At 47.6% G+C, this 24,137-nt stretch overlaps 1 long non-coding RNA gene across 1 annotated transcript in view; it reads left to right on the plus strand.

Annotated features, from left to right (window-relative positions):
- The window catches only part of LOC133227114 (uncharacterized), a 53,163-nt gene extending 32,509 nt beyond the window's left edge, over nucleotides 1–20,654 (plus strand). Inside the window, exon 3 of the long non-coding RNA XR_009729727.1 lies at nucleotides 20,349–20,654. This is a non-coding gene — a long non-coding RNA (uncharacterized LOC133227114). The remainder of the gene's footprint in view (nucleotides 1–20,348) is intronic.
- The last annotated feature ends 3,483 nt before the right edge of the window (nucleotides 20,655–24,137 follow it).

The following is a 24,137-nucleotide window of genomic DNA, read 5'->3' on the forward strand; positions in this document are numbered from 1 at the left end:
AGTGTGGCCCACTTTTTCCCCAAAGATATATTATAAATGTTCCTTTTAAGAAGTCTCCTGCTGAGGGATATTTAGGTTGTTGTTTCTTTTTTACAGTTACCAATAGTACTTGTCTTAAAGTGCCTTTAGAGTAAAGCAATTTGGAAACTAAAGTCATGAAGTGAAGTCGCTCAGTCGTATCCGACTCTGCAACCCCATGAACTGTAGCCCACCAGGCTCCTCTGTCCATGGGATTTTCTAGGCAAGAATACTGGAGTGGGTTGCCATTTCCTTCTCCAGGGGATCTTCCTGACCCAGGGGTTGAACCTGTGTCTCCTGCATTGCAGGCAGACGCTTTACCATCTGAGCTACCAGGGAAGTCCTTGGTGAAGAGTCATGAAACTCACAATAAAAATATTAGTGTACAGCCTCTGATTTAGTTACCATTCAGAGAGCTTCCAGTCTTGCTGGACTTACCACCATTTCCTTTTTGGGGGGAAGAAGAAAATCGGTGGTTCTGGGAGGGGCCTTGCTTGCCTTCCTCTTGCTTCACTTTCTTTTCCCTCCTGGCCAGATGGAACCGATGTTCACGAAATGTGGGCGCTGACCTCCAGTGTCTGGTCACCAAGGAGAGACTGCACACCTGCGGCACTTCTGGGCGCTCCCGAGAAAGGCAGAGTGGTTCCTCCCAGCCCGCCAGCATTTCCACAGGATCCGCAGTTGATTCCTGTTTTGGTTAGAGTCTGAGACACTCTGACTAGCAGCCTGAGTGGATTTGGTTTTTGTGCCAGTTGGCTGCTGGTGGGGAAGGACAGAGATGAGGAGGCTCCCGGTCCCCCATTTGTAAGACTCTGTGTTGAGGCTGATCCAGAAAGGGACCACACATTTGGCGGGAGCATCTGAAAGTGACTTGGGTGGCTGATGAGGGAAGTATCATGATTTGCCGGAGGGGAAAGCCCCTGAGAACCAGACATTCTCCTTCTAGTCTGAGTGCGAGGGTGTCAGAGAGAAGCCTGCCCAGGGGCGGTCTCCAGCCTGGCACGGGAGCGAGCCTCACTGTCCCCCTTACTGGACTTTCTGGTCCATATATATGTCCAGAGAGCAGAATCAGCACTTGTTCGAACCAGTTTTTTTTTTTAAATATATTTTTATGTGAGTAGAAGAGGAGTATGTAACTTAAGAACCACGGCTAAGGGCCACCTCACTGGTATGTCATTGAAACCACATATGCTTCTGAGACTTAGAACGCAGGAGGACATGCAGACTTTGAATGTATCACGTGGAGAACCCAGCTCTGCAGAGTCATGGCGGATATCTAAGTGGCCTAGAACAGCTGGGGGACAGAGAGACTCTACAGCACTCTTCCTGCAGCCAGCCCCATCTCCCAACTATTGCAAATGCATCGCCAAATAGATGAATGTTTTACTGCTTTTCAGAAGGGCTTCTCCAGTCCTTTCCTGGAGCCTGAGGCTGTTGGCTTGGTCCTGGAAAGCGCTATTGCCTAGAAGTGAAGAGCATGGACCTTGGGATTGGCCAGATCTGAATTTGAATCCCAGTGTCTGCCCTTAGACCTTTGGTGACCCAGGACAAGTGATTTAACCTCACTCAATTTTCCTTCTGCAAAGCGGTACCTACCATTACGGTTGCCATGGACTGAATAAGATGATGCATTTGAAGCCCTTGTCAGTGTGTTTGGCAGACGGTAAATACAGGCGGTCCCTGACTTACAGTGATTCAACTTAAGTCTCTTGAACTTTATGATGATACAAGAGCAACACACATTCAGTAGAAACCATACTGTTCGTTTTGAGTTTTGATCTTTTCCAACCCTCTCAACATGCTGTAAGATACATTCTCATGATTCTGAGTAGAGGCCGTGATTACAGAACGACCGATACACTTACAGCCATTCTGGGCCCAGACAGTCATTTTGGTTTTTACTTTCAGCACAATATTCAATAAACTACATGAGCTATTCAACACCCTATTAGAAAACAGATTCTGTGTTAGATGATTTTACTTAAATGTTGGCTAATGGAAGCCTTCTTAGCACCTCTGAGGTGCAGCGGCCTAAAGCTATGATGTTCAGTGTGACAAGTGTATTAAACGCATTTCAACTAATGGTATTTTCAACTTATGCTTGCTTCACTGGGACTAACCTTAATGGCAGTTAAAGAAGATCTAGATTCAAGGCTTGTTATTAATTCTAAGTGGGCGCTTGAGGGTAAGTGGGGAGACGGGAAGCCCAGGAGGAGAGGTGGGGGTCACCTGTGGGGGTCACCTGTGAGCTCACTGACCTGCGGGGGAGCAGGGACCGTCTCTCTGGATCCAGTCTGGAGGCCCCGGGCTGTGACCTTCCCTTCTTGTGACATCGGTGTGTCCGAGCGGCTCCAGGGGCCGGTGGTCCTTCGGCTGTCTCCTCTTCTGAAGCCTTTGGATGAGCTCTTATCCAGCCTTCCCACCCGGGCCTGTGAGAATTGCCTCATTTTTGATTGTCCCAGGGGCTGAGCAGGAAGCCAGTGACTGGTGGTCCAGGACACCCAGACAGTGATGCCTGGAGACGCAGATCCTATTGGTGCTGAGGTCTGGGAACCTCAGGGGGCCCAGCCTGGGGCCTACCCTCTTCACTCACCGAGTCTCTCCCCTGAGGGCCTCCACCCGGAGCTTAATGAGCTTGAGCCTCCTGAGAGCGAGCTCTGCACAGAAAGCCATGCACAGTGCTCTGGGAGCACTCACAGCGCCGGCTTCCGGGGGGCCTGAGGCTATTATTTTTGTTTGTCTCCTGAACAGCAGAGAGTTGGTTAGTGCTCTCTCTCTCTCTCTCATAAGACAAGCCTGAGACCCCGTTGAGGCTCACTAACTTTTTTGTGATCTCACCGCAAATCACAGGTAATAACAAATAACTGGGAAAATTTTGCAATGGTTTTTTTCATCATTTTATGTTCATAAAATCCTCAGAGATCTGAGCAGTAAACATTGTTGTCTGCATATTATGGGAGGGGAAAACAGAGGCTCAGGGAAGTGACGTGACCAGTTCAAGGTCATAACTGATGGGTGGCACAGGCAGGACCCAAAGCCAGGCTCTGTAAACTTTCGATCTTTGCTTCCTCCACAGCTCTCGGACTCTAGGAGTTCAGTCATCCTGGGATTACTCGATATTATGGGTCTGGCTTAGAGAAATAATGTTTTAAAGGAGAGGCATATGCAATTTCAGCATCCTATTCTTTGCCACAGCCCCACTGCCCTTGATAAGGTTCCTGTCCTGCTCATCGGCAGCAGATTCTGACGAGAGAATCCCTACTGTTTTCCCTGGAGAATTATGACCGCTGCAGGAACGGAATCCTGTTTTTTTTTTTTTTTTCATGTTTAATATAATTTAAAAATATCATTTAAATATGCATACGATTGAAACTACATTTGTTTTTTTTCATGTTTTTGCTGCAGTGCACAGCATGTGGGATTTTAGTTCCCCCACAAGGGACTGAAGCCCTGCCCCCTGCATTGGAGGCAGGGAATCTTACCCCCTAGGCCCCAGGGAAGTCCCTGGGGTGCTGTCTGTCGCTGGACTCCACATGGGCGTTGCAGTGTGCTGCCCACCCCGCCCATGCCACTTGTTGCCCTGGGGGCCCTCTGCCTGCCTCTCTCCCCATTTTTTAAACTAATTTTTGTAATTGGAGGATAGTTGCTTTATGATGTTGTGTTGGTTTCTGTTGCACAACAGTGGCATCAGCCATAATTTTACGTATGTTTATATTCATATCCCCTCCCTCCTGTGCCTCTGTCCCCCTCCCCTCCCACCCCTCCAGGCCATCGCTGAGCAGGCTGAGCCCCTGTGTCACACAGCAGCTCCCACTAGCTGCCATTCTACACACGGTCGTGTATGTACGTCAAGGCTACCTTCTGAGTCTGTCCCACCCTCTCCTTCCCTCGCTGTGTCCACAAGTCCGTCTCTACATCTGCGTCTCCATTCCTTCCCTGAAAACAGGTTCACCAGCACTGTTTTTCTAGATTCCACGTTTATGCATTAATATACCACATTTGTCTTTCTCTTTCTGAGTTACTTCACACTGTGTGGCCGGCTCTAGGTTCATCTCACGGCAACTGACGCAAACCCCTTCTTTTTCATGGCTGAGTAATATTCCCTTGGGCATACATGCCACATCTTCTTTATCCGTTCCTCTGTTAATGGACAGCTAGGGGGCTTCTGGGTTCTGGCTACTGTAAATAGTGCTGTTATGAACATTGGCGTACATGTATCTCTTTGAATTGTGGTTTTCTATGGGTAGATGCCCAGTAGTGGGATTGCTGGATCATATGGTAGTTTTACTCCTAGTTTTTCTTAGAGAATCTCCGTGCTGCTCTCCATCGTGGCTGCATCAGTTCACATTCCACCAACAGCGGAAGAGGGGTCCCGTCCCTCCCCTCGTGTTCACCTGCTCTGGTTCAGTATCACACCCTGGGGACCCCTCGCCCACTCTTGCTTCTTGGTGACTGTCGCCTCCTGGAGCTCCAGTGGCGCTGACGGCTTGCCCCAAATTAGCCCTGTCATTACCCCAGGCTTGGGGGTTTCCTGCGTGGCCGGCATTTCTTTCTCGCAGCTGCTGCTCCTGGATCTGTCTCCGGTCACCTGTTACATCCCACCTTTCTCCCTGTGGGTTTCCGTGACTTCATTTTCCGTTTCTTTCTATCTGGAGGCAGGGGCCTGAGTCGTGCCCGAGGGGCCCTGAGATGTGGCAGCCTTTGCTTTCTGTATCTCGAGGCTCAGGCTGAACATTCTTCCGTCCGAGGGACCTGCAGTGCGTGTTTGTATTATTTAGGAAAAATTCCACCACGGGATGTAAGAGAAAGCAAGGAGAGAGCCAAGGAGCCTGCAAGAAAGGAAGTAGAGAGTGTGTGTGATGAATATTTATAGGAAGGCATGAAAGGACTGTGAAACAGCACATATTTATGAAGCAATGAGGCAGTTTCACAAAGCATCAAAATGCATGAGCTTGTAAATTGGCACCACTGGGTGATGCCCATTTTTGGTCCCACTTGTCTTCTGCCCAAGACATGGAATTAAAAGGCACCGTTGCTTAGCAAGTCGCTGGTGAGCTAGAGCTCTGGGTGAAGCTTACTTTCTCCTGCCTTTTTCTGACGTGCGCCTGTTGGCTCCGGGCACCTTCTGTCCTCCAGCATCCTTGTCTGCCCTCGGCTCAGTGTTCTCGTGATCGTATGTCAGTGGGAATGCGGACGTGTCAGAGAAGGAGGAGGAGAGAGTGACAGGAGTGGAGTTGGAGGCACACGCGTGCACACAGACACACACACAGACACACACACACACACAAACAACACAGGGTTCAGGTACTGTGGTTCTTTCATCCTGCTTGAATGGTTCCCTAAATTTGTCCCTTTCCTCTTGATTCTCCATGCATTTCTATCATTAATTGAATACATCATTCGATTTGAGCATCTTAATTTGGCTCAGGAGCCTGTCTGCTCTGTAAGCTCTCTGGTGCTGAGGCTGCGGTTGCATCAAGGACATTTCCCACACAGCAAGTCCACCTTAATCCCGTCCTATAAGCCATAGTAGGTTCTGTCTCATCAGGGATTTTATGTGAGTGTGGGGATGAGGCAGGCTTGCACGAAGCACATGAAAAAATTACAAGGAGGTGAGACAGAGATTAGAAGTGAATTCTAGGTCCTGTGCCCTGAGTTTGTTTAGGGGACAGTTTTACCATGGCTGGCAGCTGGCTCTCTGTGGCACTCTGCCTGGGTTCCTCTTCAATTTCTCCATCCATCCCCAGCCTGGTACTCAGAATCTCAGTTTCTTCTCATTCTACTGAGTTTCCTGTTCTGAATCTGAGAACCCGGCTTCTTTCTCTGTCCTGGGGTTTCCTGAGGCGGAGTCTGAGGCTCCGGAAGAGCCAATGAGAGTGCACTCTGTGGTGGTGCCACTCCAAGGGGACACAGGAAGGGTTGGCCCCTTTCCTAGGCAACTGGAGACCCCACGTCTCCTGCCGCACTGGGAAATTATTATGCGGAATGGATTTTTGGTAGGTAGCTTGTTTGTGTGCAGGAAGTCCAGCCTCTGGACTCTTGAAGCTGGAACAGAGCCTTGGAGTGGAGAGAGTTGTAGAGGGTGTGGAGAAGACATGAGAAGGAATTCTCTGGTGGTCCAGTGGTTAGAACTCCATGCTTTCATTGCTGTGGCCCCTGGTTCAATCCCCATCGGGGAACTAAGATCCCACAAGTCACCTGCTGTACCCCACCCCCAACAAAAAGAAAAAGAAAGAAAAAAGAGAAGGCGTGGGATGCGCTCTGGAGAGACCAAGTCCCTCTGCAGGGCTGGACTCCTGGGTGTCCTATGGGTCATGACTAACTCCCACCTGCCATCAGCTATTACCCCCGTCTTTCTCCAGCATTGCGTTCATTGTCACGGTATACTGCCCAGGGGCATGCATGGCACCCCGAAGTTTTACTGCATAACCTGAACAGGCCAGAAAGCAGAATGGCTTTGCTTTTCTTTCAATCATGATCTTCAATCTACTCGGATATTTTCCCCCCATTCCTTGATGATATCTTTATCATGAATCATCACCTTCAGGCACAAAAGCAAGGGCTCGAAGGAGATTAGTCACTGGCCCCGATACCTCACCTCTCTCTGTGTTTGTGTATCTTTCTCTGAGGAATTTAGGACCATCGGGAGAGTTTAGTCAATTGTCCAGGAGTTCTGACACCAACCTCAAAGGCTTAGGGCCCAACTTCAAAGTTGGAGAGTCGAGTCCACACAAACCACTCTCAGGCCTGATGCCAACTGCAAGTTCGAAGGGGTTTCCAAACCTACCCTCAAATTAGATAGTTCTGTAAAGAACTCACAGAACCCACTGAAAACTTATCCTCAGAGTCACGGTCTATTACAGCAAAAGGATACAGATTAAAATCGTCCAAGAGAAGGGATGCAGAGGGCAGTGTCTGAGAGGGCTCCAAATACAAAGTGTCTGCAGCCCCCACGATGTATTAACTTCTGGACATTGATAGGTGACGAGAGCACTGCCCAACAAGGAAGCTCACCTGGGCTTTGAGGTCCAGCATTTTTACTGGAGCTTTTTTTTTTTTGTGTGAAGTATAATTGATTTACAATGCTATGTTATTTTCAGCAAAGTGGTTCAGTTATGCATATCTGTCTTTTAACTATAGGTTATTATAAGATATTGAATACACTTTCCTGTGCTATACAGTAGCTCCTCGTTGTTTATCTTTTATATATAGTAGGATGTATTTGTTAATTCCAAGATCAAATCAGCCAATACTAAAGGAAATCAGTCCTGAATATTCACTGGAAGGACTGAGGCTGAAGCTGAAGCTCCAATACTTTGGCCACCTGATGTGAAGAGCTGACTCATTGGGAAAGACCCTGATGCTGGGAAAGATTGAGGGCAGGAGGAGAAGGGGACGACAGAGGATGAGATGGCTGAACGGCATCACCGACTCGATGGACATGAGTTTGAGCGAACTTCGGGTGGTAGTGAAGTACAGGGAAGCCTGGTGTGCGGCAGTTCACGGGGTCGCAAAGAATCGGACACGACTCAGTGACTGAACAACAACAGTGTGTACCTGCTAATCCCAAGTTCCTAATTTATCCCCCCCCAACTTCTTGCACCGCTTCTCCACTGGTAACCATAAGATTGTTTTCTATGTCTGTGAGTTTGTTTCTGTTTATGAGTAAGTTCACTAGTATCATATTTTAGATTTCACACGTAAGTGATGTCGTACAATGTTTGTTTTTCTCTAACTTCCCTTCATTTGATAATGTCTAGATCCATCTATGTTGCTGCAAATGCCATTGCTTCGTTCTCTCTCATGACTGACATTCCATTATAGATATATCTTTATCTTCTTTATCCATTTATCTGCTGATGGGCACGTAAGTTGCTTCTGTGTCTTGACTATCGTAAATAGCGCTGCTATCAACTTTGGAGTGCATGTATTTTTTTAGATTATGGCTTTGTCTAGATATGTGCCCGGGGGTGCTATTGCTGGATCATACGGTAGCTAGCTCTGTGTTTTCTTTTTAAGGAACTTCCATTCTGTTTGCTATAGTGGCTGCACCAATTTAGTTCCTATCAACAAGCTAGGAGGCTTCCCTTTTCTCCACACCCTCTCCAGCATTTATTATTTGTAAACTTTTTGATCATGGCCAATCTGACTGGCGTGAGGTGATACCTTAATGTAGTTTTGGTTTGCATTTCTCTAATAATTAGCAATGTTGAGCATCTTTTCTTGTGCCTGTTGATTATCTGTATTTCTTCTTTGGAGAAAGGTCAATTTAGGCCTCCTGGTGTTTTCACTTTCTTGATGTTTTTTAAAGAACAGATGCTCTTCATTTTTAATAAAATCTATATAAAATTTAAACTGAGCTTGTCTCTTTCCAGAAAATTTTGCTGGATTTGGATTGGAATTATATTGACTCAATAGGTCAATCTGGGGAAAACTGACATCCTTCCAATACTGAATATATTGAACATGAGTGTCACGTATCCATCAACTTATTTAGGTTTTCTTTAATTGTCTAAGTCATATTTTGTAGTTTTCTGTTGGGGGTCGTACACGTTTGTTTTGGGCTAGGTTTATTTCTAGATATTTTAAGTCTTGAACGTAATTGTAAATGGTAAAAATTTCCTTTTTCCTGTTTTTATTGCTGTGTGTGCTTGTTGCTCAGTCCGGTCCAACCGTTTGAGACTCCAGGGACTGCAGCCCTCCAGGCTCCTCTGTCCATGGAATTCTCCAGGCAAGAAGACTGGAGTGAGTAGTCATTCCCTTCTCCAGGGAATATCTTCACTACCCAGCGGTGGAGCCCAGGCCTCCTGCATCGCAGGCAGGGTCTTTACTGTCTGAGGCACCAGGGGAACTTAATTAGGTGACGCACATCTTGTCTGGGAAAGAAGCTCTCCTGAAATGGTTAATGGAAGATACAGAGTTCTGGGATCAGAGACGCGGGTGGTTTCAGATAAACAGATTGTTCCAGTGAGAGAATGGGGCGTATTGTACCAAGTGGGAGAGAGATTTTGAACGGGTATGTGGGTCCACACTAGTCTGGGTATTCAAGTTTGGTTGTTTGTGCAAAGGATTAATTTACCTTTGAAAGAACTGTCCTTTGGTGTCTGCCTGCCAGCTGGGAGTGAATTTGTTTCTAAAACAGTACAAGGATTCTTGGTTTCACCTGGGAGAGAGAACCCGTCTCTGTCTCTCAAGGTCGCACATTTTTCTGCGTTCTGTCTGGGAGGAGATAAGGGCTCCAGGGCCGTAGAACACAATAGGCCATTCTTGTGACTATTCTGGGCACCGTGAGCGGCCTCTGTTCTTGACCCGACACCCGCCTTGGTGCGGGAACTTTGTTATCATTTCCCTGAAAGCAAATCCAACGTGACAGGATGGATGAATAGTGTCAATTCTACTGAAAGTGTCTTGGGGAGACGGAAAAGCCCTGTGAATCCTGGGGAGGCAGTTTTGATCTATGACAGAACCCAATAAAAATCCCTATTAGTCATGTATGTTTTCTCTCCAAGGGGGAAGGTTTCACATTTCTTTCATCTCTTTTCTCCATGTTCTTAAGCAAAACAATCTAGTCTCTTTCAAAGTCTCCGGCCTCTCTCTCATCCTCCCATCCATTCCTCTGCCTGGCTAACGGAGGCGCCTTCTTAGGGTCCACTCCTCTTAGAAAGGAAGTGGACTCTCATCCCCTACCCCTTTCTGGCGAATGTAACTGGTAACCCACTTCCAGGTATCTGAGCACCCACTGGCTCAGAGGGATAAATGGGCTAAAGCAAAGGAGAGCCACCTCCCTCCCTAGGACTGGGGGTCCCACGGCCCCTCTTGAACACGTTTTCTAGTTCTTCCCGTTCTGCTCACTGTATGTATTTAGAGAATTTCCTGGGACCCACCTGAGGGCTTTACGGTTCAGCAGGAATAAGAGAAAGGGTAGAAATTCCATTTTGGACTTTCTGCAGTGAGTCGGACACCACTGAAGCGACTTAGCATGCGTGCACACACACACACCCCATCAGTCTTTTAGTCACTGGCTGCTCCCAACCCTCTAAAGGAGCATCCTTGGGTGTTTATCCCATATCTTCTGCCCTTTTCACCTGGGCCTTGGACACAGGCAGCCCTGCCCCACCCCAACACTAGCATTTTATTGCAGTTTTTCCCCTCAGGCAGACATTCTTCTCCGTATTAGTCTTGAATTCAGCTGAAAAATAGGAGAGTCACACACACAATTACTAAGCCTTGCTGCTCATATCTTTAAAATGTGTTAATGGATGGTTCATAGATTGCTCTCGCTCCTTATTCATTGGACTTGGATTCTTGTTGCCATTGGCTGGGGTCTATAGCTTTCATTCTGATATGAAAATTTGCCATTGCATTGTGATCCACTCATTCATTCATTCATTCCTTCAATGTTTATTGAGCACATACTATTTGCCAGGCAGCGTTCTAGGCACCGGGGATATAGTGATAAACAAGGGGGAGAAGACTGCTGTCCTCACGGCTCTTATATTATGTTGAAAAAGGAAAGCACAAACGAGCCAAAAACAAAACAGAAACAAAAAACCAGATGGGGACAAATTCTTGAAGAAGATCAACACGAATGACAGACAGGGCTGTGTTACAAGCTACTGACGCTGAGAGAAGGAGGAAGGCCTTTACTCTACATACTTACAAGTGATGAGGTGACACTTGCTGATTTAAATCTTCAAGTTCACAAAATAATTTGCCATTTACCCTTCCTTTTCAGAGTCTGAATTTTCAAATCAGTTTTCTCACAGACTGTGCAACTGCCATTCAGAGGAAATGTGATTCTAGACCAGGGGTTTAACTTATATGCAGAGTACATCATTCGAAATACCGGGCTGGATGAAACACAAGCTGGAATCAAGATTGCCAGGAGAAATATCAATAACCTCAGATATGCAGATGACACCATCATTATGGCAGAAAATGAAGAAGAATTAAAGAATCTCTTGATGAAGGTGAAAGAGGAGACTGAAAAAACTGGCTTATTCACAAAACAAATATCATGGCATCTGGTCCCATCACTTCATGGCAAATAGATGGGGAAACAATGGAAACAGCAATACTTTATTTTCTTGGGCTCCAAAATCATTGCAGATGATGACTACAGCCATGAAATTTAAAAAATGACGCTTGCTCCTTGGAAGAAAAGCTATGACCAACCTAGAGAGAGTATTAAAAAGCAGAGACATTACTTTGCCGACGAAGGTCTATATAGTCAAAGCTATGGTTTTTCCAGTGGTCATGTATGGATGTGAACCTTGGGCCATTAAGAAGGCTGAGCGCCGAAGAACTGATGCTTTTGAACTGTGGTGTTGGAGAAGGCTCTCTTGGATAGAAGAGTCCCTTGGACTGCAAGGAGATCCAACCAGTCCATTCCAAAGGAAATCAACCCTGGATAGTCATTGGAAGGACTGAGGTTGAAACTGAAACTCTAATACTTTGGCCTCCTGATGCAAAGAGCTGACTCACTGGAAAAGACCCTGATGCTGGGAAAGATTGAAGGCGGGAGGAGAAGGGCACGACAGAGGATGAGATGGCTGGATGGCATCACCAACTCGATGGACGTGAGTCTGGGTGAACTCTGGGAGTTGGTGATGGACCCGGAGGCCTGGCGTGCTGAAGTCCACGGGGTCACAAAGAGTCGGACACGACCGAGCGACTGAACAATGACAACCAAGGCAGGGATTGGCGGGCTTCTGGAAAGGGCTGGACAGGAAGTCCTTTTGGCTTTGAGGGCCACAGTCTCTCTGTCTCTGCTGGTGGTTGCACAAGGGCCATCACGATGATGTCAATGCCAGCAGGAGGCTGAGACCTGACACGGCTTTCCTCACAAAGACAGGAGTCAGGCCACAGCCTGCCGCCCCACCCGCAACAGTTCTCTGACCTTTGCCCTCAACTGCTCTTTGTTTCCCTTTACTTCCAAGTGGCAGCAGCAGCCCCTTTTCTTTGAGGGGAGAGCCCCCTCCCATTAAATGGTCTTTACTGGGACTTCCCGGTGGTCCCATGGCTGAGACGCCAGGCCCCCAGTGCAGGGAGTGAACGTGAGTGCTGCTCAGTCGTGTCCGGCTCTTGCGACCCCGTGGACTGAGCGGTCCGTGGACTGAGCAGCCCGTGGACTGAGTGATCCGTGGACTTCCCAGGCAAGACTACTAGAATGGGTAGGCTTTCCCTTCCCTAGGGGATTTTCCTGATCCAGGAACCGAGCCCAGGCCTCCCGCATTGCGGGCGGACTCTTTCCCAGCTGAGCCCCCAGGGAAGCCCAAATCCGCGGTCAGGGAACCGGGTCCCACATGCTGCAGGCAAGACCTGGCGCAGCCAAATAAACACATGCTAAAAAATAATTCTGTCCTTAATTGTTCTTCATTAGAAAATACAAACTAAGATATACTAATTCAGAAAATTTATACAGTAGACAAGAAAAAGTAGGGTAAAAAATGTTAGGCTTAATCTTTACCTTCAAATACATTCTTAAGGACAGCCAGTTTTTTTCTTCCTCTTTTTAACAAACTTTTAAAAACTGTTCATGGACTTTGTTATAATATTGCTTCTGTTTCACGTTTTGGTCCTTTGTCCATGAGGCCTGTGGGGTCCTAGCTCCCCGTCCAGGAATCAAACGCTTTTGGAAAGGTAAGACAAATTTACCTTTGGAAGGGTAAATTCCAAATTGTTGTGTGAACTTGAAGATTTAAATCAGCAAGTGTCTTAACCACTGGACCGCCAGGAAAGGCCTGGATGACCCCTGTTACTGCGTTTCTCTTGGATGTTTCTATGTGCGCGGATATACTTAAGTAGATACACAGAGATATACAAACAAAGGTGTTTTTGGTTTGCTTTTTTCTTTTCTCTTTCCTTTCCTTCCTTTTGTGCTGTGCTCAGTCGTGTCCGACTCATGCGACCCCATGGACTGTAGCCCGCCAGGCTCCTCCATCCATGGAACTTTTCAGGCAAGAGTACTGGAGTGGGTTGCCACTGCCTTCTCTAGGGGCTCTGCATTGACAGGCAGAGTCTTTACCGCTAGCGCCACCTGGGGGCTTCCCTTGTGGCTCAGCTGGGAAAGAATCTGCCTGCAATGTGGGAGACCTGGGTTCGATCCCTGGGTTGGGAAGATCCCCTGGAGAAGGGAATGGCTACCCACTCCAGGATCCTGGCCTGGAGAATTCAGTCCACGGGGTCGCAAAGAGTCGCACACGACTGAGCGACTCACTGAGCGCCCCCGGGAAGCCCTTTCCCTTCCTGCCCTGCTTCCCCTCCCTGTCTCCTCCCCGCTCCGTCCCTCTGTTGTCTCTAGCACACGTGGGACTGTCCTGAAACCCTGTTCCGCAGCCGCTTCTCTCACCCCACGTTGCATCATGGTGCCTCTTTGGCTCTGAGAGACACACATTCCACAGTGGGTGGCTTGTTGTTGCCAATGAGCATGACGTGAGTGTCGGGTTATGTGTGGTGAGTGGAGCTGTGAGCAGGTGGACGTGGGGGCATCTCCATCTGCACCCACACGACCCTGGCGCCGGCTGGACCGCGGGCCCCCAGGCGCTCTCAGACCATCTGCCCACAGCTGTGGGACTCTTTCCTGGCCGGCAGGCGCCAACAGCTGCTCTGGAGTTTGGAAGGAGCCTCTGTCTCCAGCGGCAGTCTGGCCAGTTCTGGATTGTAAGGCTTGCTCCAAAGCAGGTACTTCTCCTGACAGGACTGGCAAACTCCTGTACAAAGTGGAGAAGAGTGGGCCCAAGGGGCCTGGAGTTCAAGCATTCCCCTCCCCACATGGACTGATGGGTGTGCCTTAATTAAAAAAAAAACTTTATCAGAATGTCAGGAGCCCTCCTATATGATCCAAGCAAATCAGCTTTCCTTCTCCTTCTTACGGAGAAAAATTGAGAGAATAATAAAATAAACACCTGTATAACTTTCACTCAATTCATAGCACTTTCCCCCACATTTGCTTTGCTTATTTTTCTTTCTCTCTAAAAGTATGTGTATATACACACACACACACACACACACACACACACACACACATAGATGAGTTTCCCAGGTGGTGCTAGTGGTAAAGAATCCACCTGCAAAGCAGGAGATATAGCAGACGTGGATTTGATCGCTGGATGGGGAAGATCCCCTGGAGGAGGGCACGGGAACCCACTCCAGTATTCCTGCCTGGAAAATTCCACGCACAAAGGAGCTTGGCGGGCTACTGTCCACAGTGTCACAAGAGTCAGACACAACTTGACTATGAGCACGCACACACGCGTGCTTGCTAAGTCACTTTAGTCATGTCCGACTCTTTGCGACCCTACGGACCACAGTCCTCCAGGCTCCTCTGTCCATGGGATTCTCCAGCAAGAACACTGGAGTGGGTGGCTGTGCCCTCCTCCAGGGGATCTTCCCCATCCAGGGATTGAACCCACATCTCTTACGTCTCCTGCTTTGGCAGGTGGGTTCTTTTTACCACTGTCACCACCTGGGAAGCTCCCCCCCTACATATATAAATTATAAATATTTATGCATGTATATATTTAAACACTTAATTTGTTTAAATTTTGGTTTTTGGCCACACCATGTGGCTTGTGGGTTCTTAGTTCGACCAGGGATGGAAACTGGCCCCCAGCAGTGAAAGTGCTGAGTCCTAATCACTGGGCCTTCAGAGACGTCCCAGTTCTATTTTTAACTGTGGTTCCAGAATAAATCACATATTACACATCCAAAGTAAATCACAACTCTAATTTCTCCATTCAAAGCTATTTCTAATATTCCTTTACCAATTAGCTAGCCCTAAGGGGTTGAATAAAGTTCCTTTCTCTCAAGTAAGTTCCTGTCTTTAGTTCAGCTGCTTAGAATGTTAAAGCTGAAGCCCTTGTGAGTCTAGCTGCTTTCTTTGAGTTGCAGGGTGGTCCTCGAGAGTGCACACCTCCCAGGGGCAGACATATTTGCTTTGTTATTGCTGTTTGTCCATTGTTCAGAACAGTACCTGGCACATAGCAAATGCTGCTGCTGCTGCTCAGTCGCTTCAGTCGTGTCTGACTCTGTGCGACCCCATAGATGGCAGCCCACCAGGCTCCTCCGTCCGTGGGATTTTCCAGGCAAGAGCACTGGAGTGGGTTGCCACTGGCTTCCCACGTGGCAAATACTCGGTAACTAAACGTTTGCTGAGTGATTTATCCTGGCTTCAGCGATCACTTAAGAGCTACAGGCAGCAAAAAAGAGGATGAGATGCAAAAGCCAAGAAAACAAAACATTCCTGGGAAATCCATGGTTAATGGATTAAAATCCATCACTCAGTCTACTTGAGATCCATTGGCTGGAGCTCAGGGCTACCCACAGAGAGGCTGGAACATAAGGTTTTGCATTGGGCATGTTGCTGCCCGCCCCCCCCCCCGCCCCCCCCAACACACACACACATACAAGCTGCTTTTCTCTAAGGAAGAGGGGACTTCATATGGAGCAGCAAAGGAGAGAATTTTTTCTGGGCCTTAGGCATATGCCTGTGGATGATTCTGCCTGGAGAGTGTGAGAAATCTAGACAGACGATAGATAACAAGGGGTCAGTCCACAGAAAAGGGGCCCAAAGCAACAGCTTCTCAGAAAACTGATCGGGATTAGTAGAGAAACAGCTCTGATGGTGACTTTGTGACTGTTTTCTGTTTGCAAGGGACCAGATGTCTTATTTGTGCCCAACCTACTGAACTGCAGGGCCAACACAGTTCCTAAGAAGCTAAAAATGGACTTGGAGGTTCAGTCACTGGCCTGAGCTGAGCTCCACTACTGGTCAATTCTGAACTGACAAGATAACGAACTGTTTAAATCAGACAATCTTCTTTCCTGTGAACTGCATGGCTTTTACCTTTATCTTGCTGCTTGCCTTTGGTTGGCAAGACCGTCTTCATGGGGTTCCTATACTCCGTGCGTATCCAGAACTGGTGACATGCCTTGTGGAGCCTGGGCAAAATGAAAACGTGGGGCCCTTTGCTTTGGGATTTCAGGATGATGATCGTGAAATTGTAAACCAAGTGTGGGGCCGTCTGAGCACAAGGGTCCTGTCTGGGCAGTTCAGGAAGTGTTTGCACAGGTCATAAGCTCCTGAAGCTGGCTTGCCAGATCCTTACACGTGATGAACCCACAAGACTGGGACCAGTCACCTCTGACTTATTTTTGACAGTTAACCTGAAGATCCCACCCCACAGGATCGACTCCCTCTGAGTTGGATCAGATTTTCCCTGCTTGGCCTGGCAGTGAACTCAGACTCACTCACACTCACGGTGAATCAGAACTTGTTATTTTAAAATTCTATCAATGGCAATTTTAGAGTGGCTGCCACGGAATACTTAGACTAGTTAAACGTGGGAATTGAGACTACGGTTTATGTGTGTGTGTGTTTCCTTCTATGACTCCGCCGAAATGTCAGCAAAAGAAAAGTAAAAGGTATGAATCCACAAGGATAAAGAGATCACGGGAGATGAGCAGAGCAGCTGAGAGAGAAAGAAAGATAAATCTAAAGCCCCTAGAAAGGGGCTGCTGCTGCTAAGTTGCTTCAGTCGTGTCCGACTCTGTGCGACCCCATAGACGGCAGCCCACTAGGGTCCTCTGCCCCTGGGATTCTCCAGGCAAGAATTCTGGAGTGGGTTGCCATTTGGGAGAAGCTAACAAGGCATGAGTTGAGTCTTTCTGCAGAAACCCTTAAAGACTCAGGAGCTGGCACCCAGGCATCTTTTTTTGTGTGTTTTTTTGGCTGCTTGGCTTGTGGGATCTTAGTTCCCCGACCAGGGATCGAACCCCAGCCCTTGGGGGTAAAAGAGTCAAATCCCAACCACTGGACTGCCAGGGAATTCTCTAGCAGCTGTCTCTAGAGTTAGGGGTAGGCTGGGGCTGAAAACAGGAAGCCAACAGGAAGTCCAAACAGAAAACGGTTGTACCCCAGATTGGTTCTCTTGCTCCAAGAAAGACTGAGAGCAATTTTTTTTTCGCTGTAGAAGTCAACCCACAGAGCTTTTGGATTTGGGAATGCCATGCAGAATTGAGGGCAGTAGTTGAGTACCGGTTGCCAACAGAGATTAATGAAAATCTACAGGAAGGCTGCCTGGCTTGCTGATAGCCAAACGGCCCCCAAAGTGCCGAGGCCAGGCTTCCAGCAGGGACGCAGGGAAGTCCCCTCTGGGGTGACCACCAGCCAGGAGAAGAGGCTATCTTGGCCCCCCATCTCCAGAGGTCAGCACCCCTCTAAACTGCCCTTTGCTGATGTCTATAAGCAAGAAACCCAGGCACGCCGAGTTGTGCTTTGCTCTTCAATGTGAGTGGACAAAGTAGGGGAAAGATACTAGAAGAAAAGACAAGATAAAAGTCAAGGAACAGGAGAAGGACTTGGGGGAAACAGAATACAGAGGTTAGACGTCAGCTTTGTAATTAATATAGCACGAGAGGACACCACTTCACATCACTTTCTAGTTCCATTTCTTGCTTAAATCTATTACCTCTCAACGTGACACAATCTATTAGTTGTTCACTCTCTGTTGCTCCTCGTTGAATAGCCCACTCTATGAGAGCAGGAGCTCTGTTCATTTTTCTATCATCTGCTCATGACTGTCACAGAGTAAGTGCTCAACCCATGCTGTTGACTGAATGGATAAAAACTGTTCATAAACAAAAACAGGGCACTGTAAAGAAGGCGCAATGACGAGCAGAAGAGACACTGGAATAATAATAGTGTGCTAAGAGAATTTAAAAATCCAGGGACTTCCCTGCTGGCCCAGGGGTTCAGAGCCCACCTGCCAAGGCAGGGCACGAGTTCGATTCCTGGCCCAGGAAGATCTCTCAGGCCACGAAGCAGCTAAGCCTGTGTGCTGCAGCTGCGGGGCCTGAGGACTACAACCACTGGGGCCCACCTACCTAGAGCCTGCGCTCGGCAGCAAGAGAAGCCACAGAGATGAGAGCCCACGTGCCACAGGGACGAGTAGCCCCTGCTCACTGCAACTAGGGAAAGCCCACAAGTAGTAACGGATACCCAGCGCAGCCAAAACTAACTAACTAAACAATAATGGACTGACTCACCAAAAGAAAAAGAAAATTTAAAAATTCAGTTCAGTTCAGTTCAGTTCAGTCACTCAGTCGTGTCTGACTCTTTGCAACCCCATGAATCGCAGCACGCCTGGCCTCCCTGTCCATCACCAACTCCCGGAGTTCACTCAGACTCACGTCCATCAGTAGGAGATTTAGAAAATAAAAGTGAGGAAATATCCTCAAATATAGAATAAAACAATGAAAAATAATTTTAAAAACCAGAAGAAAATTGGAAAGATTAACCAAAGAGTTTTAGCATCTGACTAATAGAAGTTCCAAAAAGAAAGAATAGAAAAATCGGAAGGGAAACGGTTGGCACAGAAACGATGAAGAAAAATTCTCAGAAATAAAAGGTATTTTCAGAATTCAAATTCACTGAGTCTGGAAAAATAAATACATACCATCTCAAGGCACCACTCAGGAAATTTCAGTTTTAGGGTTAATTATAAGATCCTAGAAAGCTTCAATGGCACCCCACTCCAGTACTCTTGCCTGGAAAATCCCATGTTTGGAGGAGCCTGGTAGGCTGCAGTCCATGGGGTCGCAAAGAGTCGGACACGACTGAGTGACTTCACTTTCACTTTTCACTTTTCACTTTCACGCATTGGAGAAGGAAATGGCAATCCACTCCAATGTTCTTGCCTGGAGAGTCCCAGGGACGGGGGAGCCTGGTGGGCTGCCGTCTATGGGGTCGCACAGAGTCGGACACGACTGAAGTGACTTAGCAGCAGAAAGCTTCTAGAAAGTAAAATAACCACAAATAAAAGATGAGTGTCAGAATGGCATTGGGCCTCCCAGCAGAACACTGGAAACCAGAAGACGGGGACAACGCGTTCAAAGACTGAGAGAGCATGATCTGCACCTTCCAATTCTGCGCTCAGACACAGTGTTACGGGGGTGGTGCAAGAAAGAACTGCTCAGACACGCCAGGTCGAAAATATACACCGTCGATCAACCTGTGTCAGGAAGCCCCAGAGAGCGCATCAAAATTAGGAACTAAACCGAGAGAAGATCTCAGATTGAGAGGGGAAACGTATTCCCATCCCGACGGTATTCTCAGGACGAGCCCTCCGCATCAGATCAAGAGGGCGGCCAGTCCAGAGAGGAGCAGCAGTGTGCAGGGTCCCAGGAGATGCGTCTTTGAGAAACTCATGCAACTCGTGGCTTACCTGATGCATTTGTCTGGGCGTGGATGTTGAGTTGTGTTTGGTACTAGTCTGGGGATAGTTTGAGTCAATCGTACATATATAAAAAACCAAGCAAATGAAAAACGAAGGCAATATGAACTCAGGAAAAGCAAACTGCCCTGTAAGAAAGGGTATGTGATTGTAACATGCCAGACGACTCAGCCAAGAATTACATTTTTGTAGTCAGCCATGTCATGTAAACCTTAAGTAGCAATTTTAACAAAAAATCTTGATAAAACTTCATCGAGAGAATGTCGAGGGTATATAGGGATGTGTGGGTTAAAAGAATGAAACCCTTGTTTCCTATCCTGTGAAGTCCAAAGTTAAAATTTTGAAACAAAAAAAAAGAAACAAGAAACACCCATAGGCACGTGATTTAGGAACAGGATGGTGAACAGGCCAAGGAACAAACGGAGTTGAGAGGGGTTGCCTTGGGGTGTGGAGGCTGGGCCCAGGCAGGGCTGAGGGCAGGGAAGGTTTTTCTGTCGCAAGCCTCGTGGTACCAGTTCACTCTTTAAACTGCACAAGGAAGTCCTTTGATGCTAAAAGTGATTAAAGGCGGTTTGCTAACGGGCTGATGCGCGGAACACCTCCTCTGTCATCTGTCCGCCTCTTGGCGTGGTGTTCACAGCGAGGGCTTGAGGGCAGCGGCGGCCTTGGAGCTTAGTCATGTGGAGTGTGACGTCTTCTTTGAAGCCATCACGAGCTTATCATGTTCTAGTCTCGCTGGGAACAGAAGGTCTGGGAACCAAGGGCTGAGAGATGGGCATGGAGCCTTTCACTACAGATGGAAGGATAAACAAGCATGCGTATACCATACAAACATCTGGCTATTTCTTCCAACGGGAAAAACTGCAACCCCCTTCTGATTTCACTTCCCCCCAGCTCTTTCCTATTTTTGTGTCACTTTGTAGCCACATTGTTCCAGGTCGTGGTCCTTACTTAGTGTCGTGAGGTCTTCTCTCCGGCTGCCCTGAACCCAGTCCAGTCTGTGCTCGCTAAAAACGCTGCTTCTTTCAAGATCTTTAACAGCCTCTGTGTTACTAAGTCCAATGGTGAATTTTGTTTTTATCTTCCTACTGACAGCATTTGGTTCAGCTGATGGCATTGGATTCTCCGCAACACTTTGTACTCAGAAGGAGGGCTCAGGGTCATTGATTCTTCTCTTCCATGGCAGAAGGGGAAGAGAGCTGAAGGATCACCCTGGAGATTTCCGCTGCTTCAGCCTGGGAGACAGACATCTCCTCTTCTCACATATCATTGGCCACAACCAACCTTCTCTGTGCCCAGGAAGAGGAAAATAAATGGGATTTGGTGAACAAAAAGCATGACCTTGACTCAGTTACTCTTCAGGGTGTACATGTGTGAGGGGCCAAGGGAGTATATGGACCATTGTGGAATTGTAGTTGTATGTGGTTATGACATATGCTTTATTATAAAAAAGTTTTTTAATACAATTCCCAAAGTGAGCTCTCTTCTTATCTCCTGCTTCGGATTTACGGCATCCATAGTCTTCACCTTTGCCCTGAAACAACATTACTGCAGGACTCAGCAACTCCTTCAATTCTTTCACTCTTTACAACAGCCTGCAGACTTTTAGCCTCCTCTTAGACACTGGGAAGTGAAGACTGGAGAGGTTATATGCTTTGTCTGAGGTCACACAGCTAGCAAGTGGCTGACTTGGATGCCAGCGTGAGGGTCTGGGTTTCTGGCTTTGTTTCTGACCTCATCCTGCGGTCTTGGAGGGGGTAGACCCTATCAGAGATGAAGCGTCATCTTCCCATGACGTGTGGGCGCCTTCCAGCCCCAGAGCTCTCTGCTGCCCTCTCCTGACGTTCACAGTCCTGGGTGAGAAGTTGCTGTAGCTCCGGAGCACGCGTGATCTGACAGTCCCTAAGGCTGCAAGCTGTCTCCCCTCTTCTGGATATTTCACACCCCCCATCTCGCCTAATTCCCAGGCACTGAGTACATAGTAGGCACCGGGAAATATGCCTCTTGATTAATGTCTTAGAGCAGCAACACTGATGGGGTTGTCAGAGTACCTTAATGTTCCCACTACTGATGACTGTACACACATAATCCCATGGGTTCCTCATAACGACTCTGTAAGGAAGTGCTCTTAAGTCTCTGACACATGGGAAAACTGAAGCAGAGAGGATGCAGCAACGTGCTCAAGACTATTCACTTACTAACTATTCTATATACTGTCAATGGCCAGACCATGGCTTAGATGTTGGGATATAATTTTAAGTTCTCTGCATTTAAACAATGATTCAGAGATGTAGCTGGAGTTAGAACTCAGATTTGTTCTGATTGTTTAATAAAACTAAAACATACTGCGTCTCTTCCTTCGAGGATGATTGTAAGGCTATTTTCTTTGTGAAGTTTTCTTTGAGTCTTCCTGTCTCCCTCCCAGATCAGATATGGAAGCACAATTAATGTCCTGCAAGTCCTCGGGGTTACAAAAGCACTCTTGACGGCCTCTCTGTCTCCTGGCCCCAGACATGAAGCTCTGGATGGCATCTTCTCGGGATGGCAAATGTTGGCTACTTGTGAATTACTGCCTGGGCTTGAGCTGTTTAGCAGGCATTGCTAATCCGTTACGACACCCTTTCAGAGACACAGCCTGGGAATCCTCTCTGCCTCCCCTCTGGACTACCACAGATTGCTGTAAGGGGCTTTTGATCCTCAAGGCTTTGCTCTGACACGCACTGCCACGTGGTGTGATGGGTGGGCCAGTTTGGGAGTGTCTCGGTGGGGAGAGCTGGGGCGAGCGTGCCTGTCAGACGGCAGCAGTAAGCACAGCGCGTCTTTCTGGTCGGGGTGGTGATCTGACCCCTTGGGAGACAGTGCGATGCTACTTCACGACGTCCACTCAGACTGCAGGAGAGGTGAGCTTTCTTTTCCACTGGATTTGTGTGCAAGGTCATAAATCTGGAGCTCCTGGCAGCCCCTTGGCCACTGAGTGGAGGGGGCTTGTTGAGAGTGAAGCCAACACGGAAGTGGATAGAACAGGGAGATGGAGAAAGTTGGCTCTGGGGACTCTTGGGTTCTACAAACCCATAGGTTGTCATTCTTTCTTTTTTCCCCCAAATTGAAGTATACCTGCCGTACGATGTTATATAAATTACAGCTGTACCATATAGTGATTCATAATTTTTATTTATTTTAAAAAATTCGAATGGCATGTAATCTTTTTTTTTAAATTTTGCTCCTCAATGTTTATTTCTTCAGGATAGATTTTCGGACGTAATCCCAAGAAGAAAAAAGTAAATATTGAAAAACGTTTGATACCAATTTCCCAACTACACAAAACAATTCCTTACAAAAAAAATCCTTACACAATATTTGTTGAGTGGCTAGATAAATGAAGAAATAAAGCTTTAAATGTGCTAACACACTCTCCAAACAAGCTTGTACACCTCTGGCTACACAGTAATGACCACGGACTGTTGTATCTCTCCTGTCTCTTCCTAATTTTGACGAGCAGAAGCGGCATCTCACGGTTCTTTTTCCTTTGTAACAGGAAAGGCTGTGCGTTGTTTTTCATATTCCTTTTTTTTTTAACTGATACATATTTTGCCTCTTTTTTTGAATTTCCTTCCCATTTAGGTCACCACAGAGCACTGAGTAGAATTCCCTGAGCGATACAGCAGGTTCTCGTCGGTTATCTGTTTTATTAGTCAGTGTTCGTCGCTCAGTCGCGTCTGACTTTGCGACCCTGTGGACTGCGGCCCGCCAGGCTCCTCTGTCCATGTTCCTCTCCAGGCAAGAATGCTGGAGTGGGTTCCCATTTCCTTCTCCCATTTTATACATTGTATCAATATTATATCAATCTCCCAATCCATCCCACCCTGATTGGCAAGTTTCAAATGTTCCACTCCATTTATAGTTACTATAAAGTAGTGACTGTGTTACCTTTACCCTACAAGGTGTCCTTGTAGTTTATCTTGTACACAATAGTCTACGCCTCTATGCCTCTCGATGCCCTTTTCCCGTGCGGCCCCTGCCCTCTTCCCTCTCGCCACTGGCAGCGGCTAAGTTACTGTCTCTGTCTGTGATTCTGCTTCTGTTTCTCGACATTTGCTAGTTTGTCAGATTCCACAAGTAAGTGTTATCATAAAGTATTTGTCTTTCTCTGACAGATAAATTTGAATTTCTGATTAAGAGAGCGGGAGTCAGTTTTTCTGTTATTTGCAACCAACATATTCCTGATAGACAAGGTCTCATTTTATAGATAAGGAACCTGAGGACCAGAGAAGGGGTAGTGAGGTCCCCAACGGCACCAGTGTGGTAAGGGGCATTCATCGCCTCAGCCACCCACCTTTAAAGAAACCTGGGGACTTCCCTGGTGGTACAGTGGATAAGAATTCCCCTGCCACTGCAGGGGACACGGGTTCAATCCCTGGCCCAGGAAGATTCCACATGCCTCGGAGCAACGAAGCCCCTGTGCCACAACAGCTGAGCCCACACTCCAGGGCCTGTGAGCCACAGGGCCCGAGCCCCTGTGCTGGAAGGACTGAAGCTCCAGGGCCCGTGAGTCACAGCGCCTGAGCCCCTGTACTGGAAGGACTGAAGCTCCAGGGCCCGTGAGTCACAGCGCCTGAGCCCCTGAGCTGGAAGGACTGAAGCCCCTGTGCCCAGGCCTGTGCTCGGCAACAGGAGAGGCCAGCACAGTGAGAAGCCCCACTCACGGCGAGGAGCAGCCCCACTCACCGCAACTAGGCAAGCCCCTGCGCAGCAGCAAAGACCCAGCACAACCAAAACAAATAAATGAAATAAAAAATAACCGTGGTCTCCAGTGCCTCCTTGTTCCTGTAGTTGTTCAGTCGCTACGTCATATCCACATCTTTGTGACCCCATGGACTGCAGCAT

Source organism: Bos javanicus, chromosome 15 (assembly GCF_032452875.1).
Source record: "Bos javanicus breed banteng chromosome 15, ARS-OSU_banteng_1.0, whole genome shotgun sequence".
Taxonomy (NCBI): Eukaryota; Metazoa; Chordata; class Mammalia; order Artiodactyla; family Bovidae; genus Bos; species Bos javanicus.